Raw genomic sequence first — 12,905 nt, forward strand, 5'->3', positions numbered from 1 at the left:
TTGAAATCGTGAAACTAGTGCTTGGTAGATATCTGCACTTATTACTGCCTGTTTAGTTGTAAAATATAGCTATATTTGGTGTTTAGAAGACTTCTGACAACTTTTGGGCCCGGCGCTACTGCACCTGCTGCACCATTCAAATTATGACCCTGTTGTCTGCAAGAAAACTGCACTTGCGGCAGCCTGTTTAGTAGTAAAATATAGCCTAGCTCTCGGATATTAACTTTGAACGTGCAATGTTTATTACAACGTTTAGAATTTGATCATAATGACCAACTAGATTACGTTGAACAAATCAATCTGTAAATGCCTACAAAGTGTAAATCAGGGTACTGAGGCATGAATCGGAAATGCCACAAACGTTCTAAGGCTAAAACATCTATTTCACCCAACTAAGTAATATAAAACAAGCATTCCAGCATACTGTTCGAAGCTGTCTGCCTTTTCTGTGGGCAGAGATCTTATCTTTACAGTGACTGGGGCTTAAACAGTGTATATATATATATATCTATTACCTACTGGCGGTCGCCAGTAGGTAGTTATAGTTAGGACCCTGTTTCCATAGGAAATCCGCAACATTCTATTTGGAATAACTTTGGCGCCGGTCGACGAATCCTCGCGAAATTTTCAAAACTAATGTGGCTCTACGCTCCGCTCCTACCCTGAAAGTCTCGGGGGGATTCGTCAAGCGGGGGCTGAGAAAAAAGGGGGGTCCCAAAACGCGTTTTCCCCATGCATTTTTCTATAGGACCTTTAGACACAGCTACAGCCCGAACGGCTGAACAGAATTACTTGAAATTTGGCAGAGAGGTAGTCCTCAGGTCAAGGAAGTGCCTTTTGTAGGTCTGGTGTAAATCTGTTTAGTAGTTCCTGAGAAAATAGCATTTAAATCAATATATATATCTGTAAGCGCGCTCCAAGCGCGCACCGTAAGCTTACCGTACGCGTACGGTGCAGTGCGCGAGCGTGATTCTGATTGGCTGTTAGATCTTAGTAAACATTCGAATCGGTCAAAACCAGGAAGTGTCGGCCGCCATTTTCTCTCTCGCACTCTGAAGGGGGGAGGAAAAACAAAGTAGGATATCATGAAAACGGGCAGGCTAGACAGCTCCTAACCACCTAGCCTTGGTTATGGTGTCCCAGAAGGCCATCCAAGGCCAAAAATTAAAAAAATTTTTTTTTTGAAAAAACGCCTAATGCGCTTACCGTACGCGTACGGAAAAAAATAAATTAAAAATAAACAAAATCCATATTTCCCCCCCCCCCCCCCCCCGTGTGCAAAAGGTGCCCCCAGGTCACCTTTTGTGCACGGCATATAACTCAAATTGAACATTTAATAGTTAACCTTTCACAACGAAGCGCATAATATGTCCTCCGTGTGCGGGCGGTGCGTGAAGGGCATCGTGCGTACATGGCCCATCCAGCGTAACGTGGGCACGCGGTGCGCATAGCGCACCGCGTGCCCACCGCGCGTGCACGGCACTAACTGCGTAAAGTAACTTAGCATTTAAAAAAACGTACAAATTCACTGAAAAAACCATAGGTTTCACACACGTTATAGTTAGGAATTAGCATTTAAAAAACCTTGCAAATTCACTGAAAAAACCATAGGTTTCACACAAGTTATAGTTAGCTGTACATTTCACTCGTAAAAAACCAATGAAATTCCACGTTATAGTTAGTGCAGGCAACTATAACTCACGCGACCGCAATCCTCTGCTGATGCTAATACTGTATTTAGACACTTATTTGCCCATGTCTTCTTCCATTAAATTTTAGCTATACATATATTACAAATATTTTTTTTTCATAAAGACACATATGTCATTAGCAGAGGATTGCGGTCGCGTGAGTTATAGTTGCCTGCACTAACTATAACGTGGAATTTCATTGGTTTTTTATGAGTGAAATGTACAGCTAACTATAACTTGTGTGAAACCTATGGTTTTTTCAGTGAATATATATATATCTATATATATATATTTATATATATATATATATATATATATTGAACAAGAGTTTTCTTGCGCAATTTCCAGGCGCGTGGAAAAAATAGTCGCACACAAGTTTTTCTTAGAGAAGTTTAGTTTAGTAATTCGTGACTTAGACGCGTTTCGACACCACGGTCTTCGTCAGTAAGTCATTACAGTGAACCAGGAAGTAGTTTTGTTTTTTAAGCAGTTCCTGTTGTCAAACAATAAACATAGAAGAGATACTTGTATTAATACTTGATACTGCTGATTTCTTTAAGTTTTTAGAAGACAGACTTCAACAACTTTACTCATAACAGAAAAAGAGAAAAACATTTTTTGTTAACATCAAGTAAACAGTTAATATAATCACAGTATTTCCTTAGTTCGCTTTTGGAACTATTCTTGAATAATATTCTTTTTATAATTCATTGATACATTTTCAAAAAATGTAATTTGTATTAATCATTTTTAACATCATAATACACCACACTTACAGGATAAATGGCCAGTGCCATACACTATTATCCAACTAATTCGTGGTCTTAATAAAGAAAGTAAAAAATATATTAAGTTCAATTCCTGATTCTTTTTAGCAGACACATGATAAAAATCAGTAGCTGAAGCGGTTATAGCGGGACCACCAGAAATCCCCAGAGATCGAAAGAGCGTCACCCAGTAGTGGAAGGACAGAGACAAGCTGATTTAAAGGATCATTTTGTCAACCCAGATGGACATAAAGATCTTCCTCATGATTCAGGCCTCTTGGAGTCTTACTCTGAAGCTTGATAATGTATTCTGATTCCAGGCGTCGTAATTGACGTTCCCGATCTCCCCCTCTGGCTGACGCTTGCACCCTGTCAATGCCAAAATATGAAATTTTAAAGCTGATATCGGACATATTGGGATGTATCAGTTCGCAATGTTTCGCAATGGCGTAGGACAAATCTTTGTTTTTAATAGCACGCAAGTGCTCAAGTATACGTTTCTTCACAGGGAAGATCGTACTTCCCACGTAACGTAGACCACAAATGCAGACTAACACATATACAACAAAATCAGTGTTGCAATTAATAAAAACATTGATTTTTCCCATTTTTCCATTAGGTAATTGGAATTTTTTTACATTTGTACTGTTGTTACATGCTTTACAACGCCCGCATTTGTGAAAACCTGGTAGTTCTCGCAGCCATGTCCCTTTGGCCTTTGTTTTCATATCCAGATGGCTGTGGACTAATATATCCTCTAGCGATTGACATTTCTTATATGTGATGTGTGGTGATGGACTGACCAGTTTTCCAATTATTAAATCCTTCTGAACTATGTGCCAGTGCTTACGTATAATCCTATGTATCTCATTTGAGGCATGATTGTAGGTAGTAATTAATCTTACCTCTTGTTTTTCATCTCCTCTTGCTTTTGGGATGAGTAAGCTATTCCTGTTTCTGCTGTCTGCTTTGTCTGAGGCTATTTTGATAGTTTTAGAAGTATAGCCCCTATTTTTAAAGCGAGCTTTCATGTTTTTTGCTTCCTTCTCATAAGAGGAAACTGAGCTACAATTTCGTTTAGCTCTTAACAGTTCTCCGTATGGGATACTTTTTATCAGGTTGGCAGGATGGTGGCTATGTGCATGTAAAATGCTTGTCGTAGATGTAGGCTTTCTGTATAGGCTAGTATGTAATGTTCCTGATTCTACTCTTACTTGGACGTCCAAAAACTCAACTTCATATTGATCATTCTTGCTGGTAAATTTCAAATTTAAATTATTCACTGACATGCCTTGAATGAAGTCGTCTTAAGATTTTTGTGGACCGTCCCAAATAAGGAAAATATCGTCGATATACCTGGTCCACATAACCAAATTATTGGTGTATCGAATATTCTCTTTATGCCATAGATGTTCTGCCTCCCACCACCCCATAAATAAACAGGCGAAGCTCGGCGCAAAGCTATTTCCCATAGCAGTACCTGTGTACTGTTCATACCAGTCTTCCTCAAATAAGAAACAGTTGTTATGTAAACAAAAGTGTAACATTTGCATCAGAAGGATAGTATGATCATACATATTGATCGGTCTGTCTCTCAGAAAATATTTACAAGCTTGTATGCCCAAATCATGTTCTATACAAGTGTACAGAGAAACAACATCAATCGTTGCCAGTATATAAGTGTCTTTCCATGGAATCTCTTGTATTTTGGACAGGAAGTCCATGGTATCTCTGCAGTATGATGGAAGGTTGAAGACATAGGGGCACAGAAAATAATCCAGATAGATGGAAGTGTTTTCCAAGAGGCGTTGATTGGCTGAAATGATCGGCCTACCAGGGGGATCAGTTGGATGTTTGTGCACCTTTGGCAACATATAGAAAACCGGTGTAACAGGTTTGCGTGTTAGAAGGAACAGATATTCGCTCTTGCTAAGCATGTCTCTCTCATGCCAGTTATATAACATTTCATGGTATTTTAGTATTGTATTGTTATATCTGGCCTGGCTAGATCTTAGATAGCATCCTGAGTGTTCTAGTTGTCGTTTGGCCTCCGTTCTGTATTTATTAATGTCCCAGAGGACCACATTACCCCCTTTATCAGATGGTTTTATCACAAAGTTGGTAGCCTTTTTCAAAGATTGTAAACCTAATTTTTGTGCTGGCGTTAAATTATTAGCAAAGTTATTTATTTCTTTTCGCCATAAGCCTCTTGGAAAGTATCAATACCATCATGTAATGTGATGGGGTTAAATTTTGATTTAGGTTTAAAGTCATTTCTCGATTTTCTGTTGACCTCCATGTCCATACTAATCAATAAATCGCGATCTGAATCCCAATCCCGTTCTTCTGATTGGAATTCCCTCATGATTGCCAATGTCTCGATATCACCCACAGATAGAATTTCATCCGAAATAGTGGGAATACTGGTAGATGGTTTGATTTTAGATTGATCTCTTGTTAATTTGCAAGTATGTAATTTTAGCAATTTTAATTTGCGTGAAAAGTGAAAGAGATCAATACGCGTTTTTGCAAAGTCAAAATTTGAGGTGGGACAAAAGGATAAGCCTAATTCTAAAACCGATCTTTCTTCTGGAGTAATAATATGAGAGGAAAGATTTATAATAGAAAGATTTGATTGCTCACCCATCATTTGTTTCTCTTGGATCGCCTGATGCCTCTCCCATATGGCGTTGTGTTGTCGCTGGCCTTCGCCCCCTCTCCTGCTCCTTCTTTTTGGTCTTGTTCTTTGCCTCCTCCTCTTCCTCTTCCCCTTGTTGGTTGTTTGAAAGTGCTGAGGCTTAACTGTAAAAAACGGTATTCTTGAAGTGATGTGAAGGGTCCTCTGTTCGAATCCGATGAGGTGTTTCTGTCATCATCATCAGAAGGTGCAGCTGAGCTGGATCCGGAAGTTTCTGATTCTTGGGCCCTGATGGCTTCCATTTTTCTGTAATCTTTACGTATGGCATCATATTTTCTGCTGAAGGTTAAAATGCGTCCCTGTGCATAATCATTCCTTTCTCGGATGAATTTCCAACGTTTTCTTGCTTTGATGCCATCTTCGTATTTTGTTAATCTGAGTTCCATATCTTTAATGAAGGTTTTGATTTCATCTTGAGCTGGCGATTTACTGAGTACGTCACGAAGGATTTTCAATTCATCTTCGATTTGTTGCAATTCTATCGCAGCATATTTAGAGAGAAGGCCCAGCATTTGTTTTGCAGGTGCCTGCCATTAGCGCAGACCATTCTTCTAGGAGCTTTGGATTGGGGTTCTGATAAGTAGGGGTCACCAAGATTCGTAGTCCGCTTGGAACATGTCCCACCTCAATATAGTTGTCTAATGAAATTTCCTCCCAACTTCAATTGATTTCTTTTTTACAAAGTTTTTCAAGTTTATGTAAATTTTGTGTCAAAGTGGTGTTATCGATCGATTCGCCCGTAGTAGCTCCTGTAGCAATAATATTTTGTGCTTGATCAGTTTCAATAAAGAGTGTTTTGGCTACTTTAAGGCGTTGGCGTATTGCTTCACACATCTTAATCGCGCTACAAACAATCTCTGTCACGGTTCTGGTCGTCCGCTGGTCACCGCCTCAGCTCCGATGATGCTTCTCATAACAGAAAAACTTCTCCCATTCATCTGCCTACGCAGCTGCGTGTGTCGGAGACAAGAGCACCTCTGCCGTTTAAAGTGTAAACGAGTCACAGATATTACGGGGATCCGCAAGAGGTCTACAAACCCAGCAACACTCACCCTAAGCAGGACTCGTCCGTTGGGATGTGAGGCTCGGTCGGGTTCACTCCGTATTACTGGGGATGGCTCGAAAAGGGAAAATGAATTTCCTGTTGTCAAGTACGGCGGCGGGATTCGGGAAAGGAAAGGTTTGCACTGAATTCCAGCGTTTCTTCCGATAACATCCACCTAGCGAGGTTGGTGCAGACAGGCGGGTGCTGGACCCGCTAACATGTTGAACAAGAGTTTTCTCGCGCAATTTCCACGCGCGTGGAAAAAATAATCGCACACAAGTTTTTCTTAGAGAAGTTTAGTTTAGTAATTCGTGACTTAGACGCGTTTCGACACCACGGTCTTCGTCAGTAAGTCATTACAGTGAACCAGGAAGTAGTTTTGTTTTTTAAGCAGTTCCTGTTGTCAAACAATAAACATAGAAGAGATACTTGTATTAATACTTGATACTGCTGATTTCTTTAAGTTTTTAGAAGACAGACTTCAACAACTTTACTCATAACAAAAAAAGAGAAAAACATTTTTTGTTAACATCAAGTAAACAGTTAATATAATCACAGTATTTCCTTAGTTCGCTTTTGGAACTATTCTTGAATAATATTCTTTTTATAATTCATTGATAAATTTTCAAAAAATGTAATTTGTATTAATCATTTTTAACATCATAATACACCACACTTATATATATTTATCAAGAGGGAGGGACTCGGAGTGCATACAGGCCAGCTTACATGCTCCGATTAGCTAATGAAGATCATAGGGGTATGCAGTTCCTAGTAAGTACGGATGTGTCTGCCTAGGTCAGTTAAGTTCCACAGTGTCTGCAGGGAGCATTACTCTGTAGGAACAAATGCCCTCACGTACCTAGATAGGGGTCATTCTTCATCACTGGGCTTTTGCTCCATGTTGGGCCGGCTCTGCAATGCCCGACTGGCACCCTCAATGGGGGCTCTTTACCGGAGATCTTTTTATACGCCGTATGGTGAAGTGTGGGTAAAATAGTAGAATGGTGTATTTTAAGTAAATATATGAATGAATGGGAGAAAAATAGGACAGGGGTACTCTAGAGAAATATTTTAATGATGGAGTTCTACTGCCTATGTTAAAATATGTGGTTTTACCAACTAGAAGTGATTATCTAAGGTCGCTGAAGGTCGACATATTTCAAGCCTAATTTATTCGTGTGAATGATCGAGCGGCTTTTCTTCAGGATCATAAAAACCTGATCTACACAGTGACCGGGGTTTCGATAAGTCGCCCAAGCTCAGAATCCTGACCACTACGACTCGCTGCTTCTTTAAATCTAGGTGTGCCAGCTCGCCCACCCCGTCTCGTTCCCCGGACTCCTCCCCCTCCCCGAACGGACGTCGTTCACGAGTCAATGTATACACCATTGTTATATTGTTGTGATTTCTATGCTACCGATTTTTGTAAAGCGCGCCGATACTTTCGATTCGTTGCAAATCAATGCTTATTCTACTGCCACACAATGTAACCTCTCCGCTGCTAATGTTGTAAAGTGCTCCGATACCTTCGGGTCTGGCCAGCGCTATATAAAACTCTTAAATAAATAATAAATAATAAATATGAGTTCATTTGTGCTGGGTGGAGAGTGCCAGGTGGAGCGGGCATGCGTGTGATGTGGGGGAAGGGAGGCTCGTGTGATAAGAGCTGAAGGTGAGAATGACCTGATGCACCTGTAATGGAGTGAGAGGGGCTGGAGGGGGGCGGTTGTCGTGCCTGTGGTGGGAGTGAAGGGAAGAAGTGCCGGAAAGCCGTGTGAGTGTGAGCGCCGGAGGAAGGCAGACACAGCAGACCGAGGAAAGATGTGCGCGAAGGTGGCAGGACACCACAGGGGTGCCAGAGGGGTGATGTGTGTGACTACCGGGGAGATAGCTTAACGGGTTTAGCACCAGCTGCAATCTGCTGTCACTGGCCCGAATCCTAACCAGCCTTTTACAAACAGGCCCGGCTCCAGGAATTTTTATTTGGGTGGGCTAAGGGTGCATTTGGGTCTGCGGGCTTGATTTGTCGCATATATGTCAAGGCAGGCCTGCTCCAGGGCCCTCCTTTATCTCTTCTTAGTCTTACAAGGCCCAGTAAAACGCACTCTTTTCCTAATCTTTTTCTAAATATTATCACTCTCAAAAAGTGGTTTTTCTATGTAATGTTCCTTTGATGGGGAGAGGAGATTTCTGAGGTGGGAGTATCAGGCAAGTGACACTTCTCTGGCTCCCTCTGTGCGAGCCTTCAGGGAGAATCCCTCTTGATTACTACCTCCACCTGACCCCGGACTCTGCCAGCACTCCCTTACAGGCTTGATTATCCACTGCTCCTCTCCAGTGCACCTTATCTCACAGCTGACCTTGGGCCCCAGCCCCATATCAGGCACCATCGGGCCCCACTTTCATTTTTCCCGGTAAAAACATTAGTAAAATCACCTTCAAACTTAAAACATTGAATATAGCAGTAAATATAATTAGCACGCACTTTAAAGTAAGTTCCACAGTAGCCCTTATGACCCGACTGCTAATTAAATAAACAAAAACAGAAAGTCCATGACAGGGCCGGCTTCAGCGCTGATGTGAAAGTCTTTTTTGGCGCCGCCCCAATAACCTCTTTCTCCGTAAATACCTTTACTACCACCTTCCAACAGTGCCCCTCATCCCTCCATGGCCTCCCTATTGACGACCTCCTCGGATTTCCTCACTGCCACCCTCCACCAGTGCCCCTCATCTCTGTAGCCCCTCCCCCTCATGACCTCCTCCTCAGACTCCCTCACTACCACCCTCCACCAGTGCCCCTTATCTCTCCCTAGCTCCCCCCTCCACCCCATGACCTCTTCCTCGGATTCCCTCACTGCCACCCTCCAACAGTGCCCCTCATCTTGTCATAGCCCCTCTCTCATCTGCATTTCATTTGCTGTATAGCGCTACTCATATCAGTGTAGTGTGTGTCAGTACTTTACAACACGCACACATTATACAGAGACAATGATTCATACAAGTATGTAAATCAGTCTACAGGGAATGTCACATAAGCCAATGAGGATTACAAAGTGTAGGAATGACGTCATCCATACTGGTGGGCAGCATATTTTAAGAGGGTTTGGTCTGGGGAAACACAATCTTAGGATTTAAAGAGTATTCCATGGGGGTCAGCTTTACTGATAAAAATGTATATCTGTCCAAACATACTCATTTTAGCAACATTAGAATAATGAAAGACTAGGGAAGTTCTAACTATATCACAAAACAAAAAAAGCGAAGTTGTAACTATACCATTCATGTTTGCATGCAGCGCTTTGATGACAGTTCATTGGCCACTGTCCTATGTTAGGATTGTAACTTCTGAACTGCAAGTAACACAAGGATCTCTTTGACAAAGGCAGTAACCCACTGAGCTTCCACAGAAAATACAGTTCATCTGCATTTAAAAACTACTAACAGACAAATGATTGCTCTCCAGCAGGATCATTAATCACCAGCGTTATCTGGGCATCTTTTATTGTCTTATTGTTGTCCTGCATCGGCCATGATAATGATAAAAACTGTTTAAATGAAGCGCACACGAAGTATGTGTCCTGCTGGGCCTGTGCCGAATTTAAAAGGATAAACAAATAGTAACACATTCTCTTACCTACTCCATTAGTCAAACTTTGTGTCACAGCCTGATGTGGTAAGCAGCTGCAGGGGTCAGGAGATGTGAATAGGAATAAACAAACGTCTTTTCTCCTGCACTGCATAGAAAAAGAAATATCCACGCAGCAGGACAGTAGGCAAAGGTTACCATTGTCAAAGAAAGGATTTGTCGCCTTTCAAAGGATTTGTCACCTTTCGCCATGTGGCGATGAAGAGGTGAAAAAATAAACAAAGCCTCATTAACATGTACATGGTCTTTTAAAGACCTGTGAAGCACTCGGGTGCGGCTGCGATAATCTCAAAAACTGTGTATGTGCGCGCGCCGGGAAGCTGTCTCGGCCGGGCTCACACATGACGTGTGCTTTGCGCGCCTGCCTTCAAGCCCTCACTGAGAGGGCCAAGGCTCCTGTTTGGGTGGGCCAGGCTCATGTTTGAGTGGGCCTGGCTCACCCGGCCCACCCGGCCCACCCGCTAGAACCGGGCCTGTTTACAAACAAGAGCGTCATACTGAGTAATACCATTGTTTAACAGCGCCAAGAAGCGGCATTGCGGCAAATGCGCGCTGAATAAAAATGAAGCGGAAGTGTGTGCAGGCGCGTGCAGGATGGAGGGGGGGGGATTGTGTGTGTGGTGGTTTATGCGACTGATGGGGAGTGTCGGCGTATGCCCTGGTCTTCAATGGGCTTGGGGTGCATAGATGGGGCGCTGGGGTGGTGGGGTTCAAGGAGAGGGTCTCACTCTCCTGCGCTGGTGGTGAGGGCCAAGAGGTGCCCTCCCTCATTAGACAGTTCCTTTTACCTTCTCCACCTTTGCTCTCCCTCCCCCTCCTCCACCCCTCGCTCTCCCCAAGGCCCTTCTCCGGATTGTCTAAAACCCATGTTAATGATTTATCCTGCCGAGTGTTGGCCCTTCCTGACACCAAGGGTGTAAATGTCCCTGTGCGAGGCCATTAAATATTGAAACGACACCTTTATATTCCTCTCACCTGCTCTAAATCTAGGGAATGAGATTCCTGCGTCGTGGCCTCCGGCTGCAGGGGGCTGCCCCCCCCCCCCCCCCCTCACTCAGCCCAGGGTCCCTTTGGGGGAGCGTTTATGTCTGTTTCCAGCAGCAGTAAGAGGGGTGCAGGCGCAGTAAAATGGGGTGCAGGAGCTTGTAGCTAGGTCCAGCATACATGCTCCCTTTGGTCATAACTCATATACAAGAGGGTGCAGTTCCTTAGAAAAAAGATAGGAAAAATGACGAATTGAAAAATAGTGGGTTTCCAGCTCAGTGGAATAAGCTCCAATAGGAGCGCGTGCCCTCATACACCCCAAACGTGTCATGCTTCATCATCTGGGCATGCTCCTGGTCGGGCCGACGCTTATTTCACTGACCTGAAAACCCATTATTTTTCTATTGGTCATTTTTCCTATCTTTTTCTGAGTAACTGCACACTCCTGTATTTGAGGTGCTGCAGAGCCCGACATCGCCAAACCTCATACCATACACACACCAGCTGGGCGTGTCGGGGTGCATAGGACGAGTGAAACCACCAGAGTGGATGATGCTTGTAGGAGAGTAGGATCTGCACTTATGTTGCCCCCACTTTTTTTCTGATGTTAACAATGGTTTCTGGCTATAGTCTGGCTGGGTCCCTGCTAATCAGGGCCCCAGTGTCTCTGTTCTCTCTAAACAACTTGGAGTGCATATTAGAGGCACTAGTGATTGGATACTGTGGTACCTTATGAGCCCCTAGTATATGGTACCTTAGGTACCAAGGGCATAGGTACTTCACAGGCCTACCAGGGGCTGAAGCATGTATTATGCCACCCCTGGGAAGCAGACTAAATCTGACACCACAGGCCTGCTACTGCAGCCTGGGTGAGGTAGTGTTAGCACTCCTCACAGAGGTATAGGTCCCCTATATCTCACCTTACACACATATATAAACCTATCAGTCACCCCTAAGGCAGGCCATATCAATCCTGAGGGCAGGGTGCTTGGTTTACATGTGAGGGGGTGCCTCTGCCTGAGCAGGGCCCCTCTGCAACCCTCAGAGTCTATTCTCTGTTGCTGTTCGTGGATTTGGTTAAACCATATACTCTTAAGTGCATTATAACCGAGCGGTAAATGCTAACTTTGGGATGGCTGCATCAAAACATGTCGTGTTTGGTGTCAAACACCTTGGAATTATACCCCCACACCAGTAACTGGTGTGGGAGTATGATCCCACCGTTCTAGAGGGATAGACATGTACCTACTGTGGAAACACGGTAGAAATCTGAAAGAGCCTGGCATCACAAAATGGATGCCACCAGCACAGACACTGGGCTTCCCTCCAGCTGATGACTGAAACTCGCAGTGGAGGAGGCCCAACAATAGGCATCCTGTCACAGGGAGGTGTCACCACCTTCCAGACAGGATTTAGTGTATTGGGGCTGGGTGGGTGCACTCCTAGAGTGCTTTGAAGTCCTGCACTGGGGGGCAGTAGGCTCCTCTGTGCATATGCCAGCTCAAACCGGTTCAGGGGCTACCAGCCCCTGCTCTGGCGCGAAACTGGACAAAGGGAAGTGGGTGTAGCCACCCACTCACCTGACCCTCCCATAGGAGTGGTCATAGAGCTAGTCCCTCCCATTCCTTTAGTATAAGATAGGGAAACCTTGCCATTGCAAACTAGATATCCCTGGACGACGCTCTACAAGAAAAATCCTGGACCTTCCAAGTTCCACTACCTTTTGGAAGACTGAAGAATCTCCCTTGGAGTCAAGGAGTGACTCCCCTGCTTGGCAGGCACCAAAACTTTGAATCAACGGTCGCAAACTTTCCCGCTCCCGCCGGATTCCGAAGTCCCTGCAGCCCCGGAAGTGGATTCCCTGACTTCTTGACGGCCATTGTGAGTCCCCAGCAAACCTGAGGCGTGTGGACCCCACGAGTGAGAAGGAACAGCAGTACTCGGGTACCGTGCACTAATGTCGAGTGCAACCCCTTCACGACGTTCTACGAACTTGTGCATTGGACCACGTGTTTTCCTCGAAAATCAGAGGCCTACCTCGTCCCGAGTGACCGTGGGCTCCTGTGAAGTG

General features: G+C 44.0%; 1 protein-coding gene across 2 annotated transcripts in view; it reads left to right on the forward strand.

The window, feature by feature from the left end:
• LOC146859654 (uncharacterized) overlaps positions 1-12,905 on the forward strand; it is a 481,453-nt gene that overhangs the window by 260,555 nt on the left and 207,993 nt on the right. The gene's annotated exons all lie outside the window — the stretch shown is intronic.

This window comes from Triturus cristatus, chromosome 3_1, assembly GCF_964204655.1.
Source record: "Triturus cristatus chromosome 3_1, aTriCri1.1, whole genome shotgun sequence".
NCBI classification, from domain to species: Eukaryota; Metazoa; Chordata; class Amphibia; order Caudata; family Salamandridae; genus Triturus; species Triturus cristatus.